Below are 9,038 nucleotides of genomic sequence, written 5' to 3' on the forward strand. Positions count from 1 at the left end.
TTCAATGACCTCTGGTGTTCATGATTTAACTTTTAGTTTCTGTAATCTAAAGTTTAGGGAAGCTCTTGCACCCTGCCAGCTGCTGTTCACTCACTGCCTCCCTTTCTTCTTTTTCTCCTTGCCAGTCAAGCACCAGCCATGCTCTGAGCTGCCCCTAAGTTTCCTCTCCCGGCCTCGCTCAGAGGAGCAGGTCCCATGGCCAACAGCAAAGAAGGAAGCGGAAATGGAGAGAGTAAGGGAGGAAAAGGGGATGGAAAATCATCAAGAAGAAACAGATGAATGAACTTGTGACCCTGTCCCCCTCCAAACCGTCCATTGCCACTCAACTCCCAGTCAGAGCTGTCACCTAAGAAGTCAAGTATCACCTGAGTAGAAGCAGTTTCCACAATCTTTACCATGGAGCTGATCACCAGCCTAGAGGAAATTATGTCTCCAACTCTGAACGAACTTGCAGTTACATTGAAAAATTCCTGGAGTGCGGGGTGGTGGAGCTTGCCAAGGGTCCTTCTGGAACTGTCCAGAGTTCTGGAAAATGCAAGAAACAATCAGATTAGCAGGATTGCAGCTGGTCTACAGGTTAAGTACTCTCTGACATCTAAGAATCCAAACATTAAGATGCAACACTAGGCAAAATGGCTTGCTATTAATGGTAATGTTTGACAGAGAATCTGAGAACTACCTTTGCAGACTTTGAGAACAGAAATTTAGCAGTTTAGCTCTTCCTCCCAATGATGGCTGATATTGTTGGTGCAAAGATCCCAATAAAACTGTGGTCAAAACTCAATTTTCAGCTGTTATCTGATGTCACAAATCTCAACAGCACAGAGCACATGAAATAGTCAACACTGGGTGTAATTTGTTACATTTGCCAAGATATTCACACAGAGAAGCTACAGGATAAACCCAGTGAGACACTGACTGCCATAATCCTGAGGAAGAGGAAAGAAGATTCTAGCAGTAATGTGAAGTTAGTGGCTACTAATGTACTCCTGAACTATTGGAGTTCACCAAAGCAGACATTGACAAAGAGTCTGAAAGGCAATTTATCTTGCAAGTAGTCTATGGAGCAACCTATTATAAGATAATAAGTTATGAGCGGCTACATTACAGAATCTGGTGAAGAAAATGTCCTTGTATTATCAGTACACAGATACTGATACATATGAGTCCAGCTCTCTCTATGATCACCATTGAAGTAATGAAAAGTGACTTTGATGAAGTAGCTCTATAAGGAATAAAATTCTGGTCCAATGTCTGTGATGACAAAATAGATTTGGCCGTTGAAGCTTAAGAGGCAGCAGAACAAGGAAGGCCCCAAGAGCACACAGCAAGGTATATGCCAAGGGAGTATACAGGTTCCAATGCTCACACAGACATTAGCAAAATAGGATGGAACTGTTTATGTTCCTGGCCAGCTGATGTGAAGATGACATTGTCCCAAAAGTCCTTCACTTCATTAAAGAACCTGATTAGTGATACCAGGATACCACTGTGATGGCTTCTGCCTGAACCTTGCAAGTATAGGAGCCCAATCAGCTCAAACTCCTAGTCATACAGGCAATGCTCACTTTAATAGAACTATTCAAAGAACCCTGTGTAAGTTGTTTGATATATAGCTCTATGGATTGATGAAGGATTTGGCAAGCTTCTACAAGAAGCTGCCATCAATGATGTCCAGTTGGCTCCCTTGCTGATAAAAGGCCTGAGTGCTGAACCCAGAGTGGCTTCAAATGCGTGCTGGGCTTTTTCCAGGCTGGCTGAAGCTGCTCATGAAATTCATAAGTGATGATCAGGAGCAAATGGCTACTTATTGCTTATCTTAATATTTCATAAGCTCATGGAGACCACAGATAGGCTTAATGGCCGCTAGAACAACATGAGAAGTGCTGCATATGAAACTTTGAAGGAAATGGTGGAAAAGTGTACCAAATACAATTACCCTGCACTTCAAAATTTGACTCTGGCTACTCTGATCATGGAGCCCTGGTGGTATGGTGGTTAAGAGCTTGGCTGCTAACCAAAAGGTCAGCAGTTCAAATCCACCAGCCACTTCTTAGAAACCATATGAGGCAGTTCTACTCTGTCCTACAGGGTCACTGTGAGTTGGAATCAACTCGATGGCAATGGTTTTTTTTTTCCTTTTTTTTTACTCTGATCATAATTAAATATTTGCAAAAAAGAATATCACTGGAAGTCAGATATAAGAGCACTTCTGATAAAATCCAATTTGATGACCTTCAGTCTTTACTCTGAATAACTCTTCAAAATGTTCTCTGAAAAGTGCAGCATCAAGAGGAGATCATGTGGTATAATTTGGAAACAGATACTTGTGAAGGTAGAACAGCATGGTGAACATAATTTATGTCACTGAAATGTACATGTGAAGGTTACTGATATGTAAAATGTTTTGTTACATATATATTTACCACAATAAATTTAAAAAAATAAGAGATCATGGCCTCCCTGGTAAGCATGTACCAAAGCACAGCTGGGTCCACAGAATTCAAGAGGATAAACTGATGGTACTTAGCACATTGGAAGAAATGTTGGTTGGTGAATTCATAAAGTACATAGAAGCCTCTAAACTCTTCCAGGGTATTTTACTGAAAACATATACGGAGTTCTAGGTTTTATCAGAGGCTGTAGCTTAGTAGAAGACTTTTCAAAACTTGAAATCTAATATCTTACCTTTCAGTGATGGAGAAATGTGGAGAATGAGAATGTCCTTAGGTCTGTGAAGCCACAGATTCTGTGTTTGGTGATATTGCCCTTTTTATTGGTGGAGAGTTTTAAAAATGCCTAAAGGTAGCATTGAGTACACTTCATCATGCCTCTCAATCCCAAGTGAATTATCTGAATGAGAAGAGAAGGCCGCTTGGTAGTCAATACTATAATTGTCCAAGGATTGAAGGGAGATGAGGAGAAATGAATACCCAGATGTAATGCTGATGCAACCAAGAGTAGAATTTCGTCTGTATTTCACTAACTACAGAGCCCTAGGGGTGCAGTGGTTAAGAGCTCGGCTGCTAACCAAAAGGTCGGCAGTTCAAATCCACCAGCTGCTCCTTGGAAATTCTATGGGGCAGTTCTACTCTGTCCTATAGGGTCACTATGAGTTTGAACCGACTCGACGGCAATGGGTTTGGGTTCATTAACTACATTGCTAGATTTGAGGATCATACAGAGAGCATAGTAACGCACTGCTGAACTGATATGGAACTTATGTATAACATTTGGGAAGGATGTACTGAAATTAGTAAAAGCTAGGCCCATGATTCTTGAAGTGTTAATTAAATGACAGAGATTCAAAACTAGCAAAATAAAACCCTTGCTCCATAGCCCAAAAAAGAATTGAGGAAACTGAAGAACCAAGGTTGATCTGTGGCCATTGTGATGATACCTGAGATCCTCATGGGAAATTTCCAGTCTTTTGAAAAACCTGGAAGTGAGAAGGTGTACATATGGTGAAAACATACCACATTGAAAATCCTGCCACAGAAGCAGCATCTGTTAACTGCAGCACTGTTAGTGAGCTATGTAAACACTTACTTCATAGAAACCCATAACATTAGCCATCTTGAAAAAGAAAAAAAAATGATGGATTTACTAACTTAACAGAAGAAAGGAAGAGAAGGGGAAGAAGAAGGAGGAGATGGGAAAGGAAGAGGGAAGGGGGATGGGAAGAAGAAAACAAAGTTAACCCTTCCCAAAGGAGGCTAGAATTTGCTTTTCTGTGCTTCAGCTGATGTTGAGTAGAATGACTGGTTTTCCAGAGAGGAGAGACTGGTGTCAGCTGTTGTGCTTTGTCATAAAAAGCAGGCTGACCTGTGTTACAGATGAGGACAATGGAGCCTGGGTTTGTGTATGTTGACCACACAGTACTGTATGCATGCGAGCTAAAAGGAGACTGAGGAATACTTTAGAGTCTGACTGTGGGTGAATGAAGCTGTAGCCACATTCCAAACTTCAAGTCATAGAAGTTTATCTTTTTCCTGCAAAAAGGGGGGAAAGGAATAGATGTTGCATTTCATAAAACTAACTGAAGTTCTACCTACTGATGGCGTACAAGAGACATAAAAAAAGGATAGACAGTCTTTAGGTTTTTACTTGTTATTATTATTATATTTTAGGGAAAACACTAACAAATGGTCAGAATAAAAAGTCAGATTTCAAAGATAAGAAAGAAATTCACTACCTAAAGAAACCAAAATGTAATTATCAATCCTAATTGGCAACATGTCTTAGTTTCCTAGTGCTGCTGTAACAGAAAAGGCACAAGTGGGTGGCATTAAAGAAAAATTTACTTGCTCACAGTTCAGGGGGCTAGCTGTCTGAATTCAGGGTACAAGCTCTAGGGGAAGGCTCTCTCTCCGTCCTTTCTGCGGGGAGATCCTTGTCTCCTTCAGCTTCTGCAGCTGCAGTGTTCATTAATGATCTTCGTGTGGCATTTTTCTTCCTCCCATTTGTACTCGCTTGTCTATGCTGCTCTTTTTATAACTGAGAAATGATTAGGTTTAGGACACACCCTACACCGATAGGGACTCATTAACATAACTAAGAAAACCCTATTCCCAAATGGGATTACATCCACAGCTGTAGGGGTTAGGATTCCAACAGAAACTTTTGGGGGGCACAATACAATCCATAACACAGCACAAAGAGAAAGTTCTCTCCTGATTTGGATGTGGCAGTCTGGACATCTACCATCCCCTAAAAAATTATGCCAAAGAGTATACCAAAAAACATACAATAAAAATAAACACGCAGAAAAAAAATATAGCAAACTTTAAGTAACTATTTTGGACTGTAAAGTGAGGATAAATTTAATGATCAAACAAAATCTAATAAAATAACCATTTGGAAATTGCTTAACTTTCTATTCTCTTCAATTTGATTATCTCCAATGTAGTATTGTTTTCTTGCTATACTTGAAAACCAACTAAACACAAAAACTAAGCAAAAATATATGAATAAAGCATAAATATCTGTGTATATATATGCATATCTATACACCTATGTATATATCTACATATCTATCTGTACGTGTTAAAGCTCTCATGATGAAAATATCACTTATAAAAGGTTGTATGTTTCCACTGCAGTTGAAAATGAACACAATGATCTCAAGTAGTCCACCAGAAAAAGAAATAAATTTTAACAAAAATGCAAACACATTCCTTAACAAAAGAAAAAGGCAATCTTGTCTACTTCATGTACATCTATGCTGAAATTGAACCTCATCTAATATCCGTTTATGATTACATTTGGCTAATGGTATTGCATGTTAAAATACTCCCAAACTACGTTTGACAGTCCCATGCACCTGTTCCAAGGCTGATGCTTCCAAAGTGGTGCATTACTTTTGCAAATCAAAAGGGTTAGTGGGTTACTATGAATCAAACCAAATACTGATCAAAGCAAATCTCTTATGATGGGCAGCCCTCCAAAGGTTGTTGAAGGCTGGTTCAACTAAGCGTTGGTTAAGTGTGGATGCTTATCTGATGCTTATCCAAACTTACCTGAAATTGAACATCTTTGTTCTAAAAAACTGGGCTAAAAATCTGACACTGATTTTGGCGCTTTGGTTCATAATAGGTCACAAGTACGAAAATAGCAGCCCAACTAGGAAGTGGAGATATAGCTAGAAATAAAAGCAGGGAGACTGGAAATTAAAACTATCAGCACTTTGAAAATGTATGGAGCAATAAGTCTCAATGAATATTAATATACAAATATCAGATGAAGAAATAATGAAGGAAGAAGGTTGGTGTGTTAGTATGAAAACAAAACAAATTTGTCTTAATGTGTTTTTTTTTAAATCATGAGTTAATTTGTTTTGAAATTTCATGTAACATTGAAAGAGAGTGTGAGATTTTTGTGTTCATCAAAAGACATAGAAAGACTTCCACCTCTAGGAAGATGGAGTAGGCATACTTTTTCCTAGTCCTGCTTAGTACAACTAAAACCTGTGGACATTACATGGAAAACAAACATAAGAAGTCTCTGAAAAGTGGAAAGAAGAAGGCAGACCAGCTAGGAACCTTAGGACCTGAGGAAAGAAATGATGGTTGACCAGCAGGCTACTGGTGGGAATGTAAAATGCTACATCCACTTTAGAAAACAGTTTGGCAGTTTCCTAAAAACTGAACATACACTTACCATAAGACCCAGAAATTGCACTCTGGGCATTTATTCCAGATAAATGAAAGCTTACATCCACACAAAAACCTACACATCATTGTTCCGAACAGCTTTATTTGTAATAGTCAAAAACTGGAATCAACCCAGACATCCTTCATTGGGTAAATAGTTAAACAAGCTATGGCACATCCATAACATGGAATACTGCTCAGCAATAAAAGAGAAGTGAACTATTGATACATGGAACAGCCTGGATGAATCTCAGGGGCATTATGTTGAGTGAAAAAAGTCAATCTCAAAAGTCACGTATTTTATGATTTTATTTACATAACATTCTTGAAATGACAAAATCACAGAGATAGAAAACAGATTTATGGTTTCTAGGGATTAGAGATGGTACAGGGGTAAGGGTAGTGTCACTGTAAGGGGGTAGCATGAGGGAGATATTTGTGGTTATTGAATACTTCTGCATCTTGATTGTGGCAGTGCCTATACAAATGTATACACATAATAAAATGATGTCAAAATACACACACATGTTGTAAGAATGTCAATTTCCTGGTTTTGGTATTATACTACAGTTACTTAAAATGTAACCATTGGGGGAAACTGGGTGAAGGATATACGGGACTTCTCTGTACTATCTTTGCAACTTCCTATGAATCTATAATTATTTAAAGATAAAAAGTTAAAAAAAAACAGAGGGGATAAGTTTGAAAAACACTGGTAGAGGGAAAAAAACAGACAACCAATTAAAAGGTCAAGAGACTCTTTGTTAATCTCAGCTTTGAGACTGATGTCACATTCTATTAGAATAAAACTTCAGTTTAAAGATGATACTGTTATTTTAAACCTTGAGTTTCTACTTTGGAAGTTTGGTGGCAGTGTCATTTGGGGGTCATAAAAATGTAGAAAAAGAACACAAAGTCTTTCCATTTCTGATCCTGATCCATTGATACTTGTTTAGAGAAATAGTCTCAATAAAATCTTTGGCCTAAATTCAGAGCATTTTTCATTGGAATTGAATGTTTTTGGGGAAGAGGTTGGACATTTACACTGAAAAAGTAAACTGCACCATCCACAATGGTCCAGTGATGTTTAGAATATCTTTTTGGCCTCTTTTCTGTGTGTAAGCAATATGACCGTTGCTAGAGTATCACTAGGTTTACTATTCTCTCAGAACACATGCTCAGGAAAGTGTGCTGTATCATCTAGAAGCAACAGAAACCTTAAAGAACAGGGGCTTAAACAAGACTTAAAAAGTAATTTTTTCTAACATAAAAGATGATCAAAAATAGGCAATTCAGGGATGATAGTAGCAGCTCCAAGGTCACAAGTTATGAACTTTAGCAATGACATCCGCATTTAAGATTACCTCATTGTTCAGTATGGCTACTGGGGCTCCAGCCATCATGTCCACATTACCAGCAGGAAGCAGGAAATGGAAAGATAAAAGTGTATACTTATCTCTTTCTTAAGAAGAGTTCCTCAAAATCCCAACCCATCTCTCACTTACATCACATACGCCATCCAGAGTAAAATTGGGTTCTGTTATTAAGGAAAAGAGAAAGGATATTAGTTGGGCAGCTAGAAGACTCTGTGAAAAATGAAAATAACTATAGCTAGCATTAATGGATTGGAAAGAAGCCCAAAGAATACCTAGTCAGGCCAAAAAAATCCAATACCTGGCAAACACTGTCTTTGGCAATAAAAAGAACAGCCTCTCATAGAACTGGATCTTAGAAAAACATATAACCAGTGAAGTTTCAGTCAACAAGAAATTAGAGAATTAGACTGACAGACAATTTGTGAGGATTTCAGATTGTCAGGTGCCAAACTCAAAGTGAAAGTGAAGATTGACATACAGTTGTTCACAGTGTAAGCGTATATGGTAGTTCAACCTGTACCTGCCAAAAGTGGCTCACCCAGTACATAAATAGTTTCATTGACACCACCTTACAAGTTTTATAATAAACAGCAAGACAGTCTCACTAGTAACAAATATATTGAGGAGATTGTCTCTAAAATCTGGGGCTGGGATGGGGGGGGGAAGGTTGTTCGTTTGTGAATGAGCATTTCTCTGAAAACAAGATAAGGTACTGTTTTTATAGCCATTTTACAAATAAGGAAACAGACTTAAGCCACTTGCCCAAACTCCCACAGCAAAGAAGTGGCAGAGCCTTGATTCTTTGTAACCAGGAAACTACGCTAATGTCTGCTGCACAAATCACCATTACCTAAAATATAGTTTAGCTGTATGTTTAATCTAGGTATAAAAGGCACTTGCTGCTCCTTTCTAGGAGCAGATTATTTTATTTTCCATCCATCTTAGAATATTAATATTATTCAAGAATAATGGAAAATATGGTTACTGAAAAATACTGTGTGGTTAACTGGGAGAACTGAGCCTGCTAGTGCGTTGGAGACTTCATAGCCAGTTGAGTCTACCTCCAAAGGATCCATCTAACTCTCCAGGGAGGAAGAGTCCAGCTGCATCTCTCCTCCAGCATTTGGACCAGCTGCTCCAAAGTGCTTTGCTTGCAGGGGCAGCCACAGCCAGCTCTTTCCACTAAAGATAAAGGATCCTAATTATGGCAAGTATTCCTGCTGGAGAGGAGCCCTGGTGGCACAGTTGTTAAGCCCTCAGCTGCTAACCAAAAGGTCAGCCGTTCAAACCGACCAGCTGCTCCATGGGAGAAGGATGTGGTAGTCTGCTTCCATAAAGATTACAGCTATGGAAACCCTATGGGGCAGTTCTATTCTGTCCTACAGGGTAGCTATGAGTCAGAATCAACTTGACAGCAACGGGTTAGGGTTTTTTTTTTGGTTTACTCCTGCTGGAAAACATACCTTTTGGCAGTTGCTTGTGTGTTTTATTTAAAACTATTTTGACAGCT

At 38.8% G+C, this 9,038-nt stretch overlaps 1 pseudogene; it reads left to right on the forward strand.

Moving 5' to 3' along the window:
• The first annotated feature begins 223 nt into the window (after positions 1-223).
• LOC101344220 (importin subunit beta-1-like) lies at positions 224-3,378 on the forward strand (annotated as a pseudogene).
• The last annotated feature ends 5,660 nt before the right edge of the window (positions 3,379-9,038 follow it).

Source organism: Trichechus manatus, unplaced genomic scaffold, assembly GCF_000243295.1.
Source record: "Trichechus manatus latirostris isolate Lorelei unplaced genomic scaffold, TriManLat1.0 scaffold00051, whole genome shotgun sequence".
Taxonomy (NCBI): domain Eukaryota; kingdom Metazoa; phylum Chordata; class Mammalia; order Sirenia; family Trichechidae; genus Trichechus; species Trichechus manatus.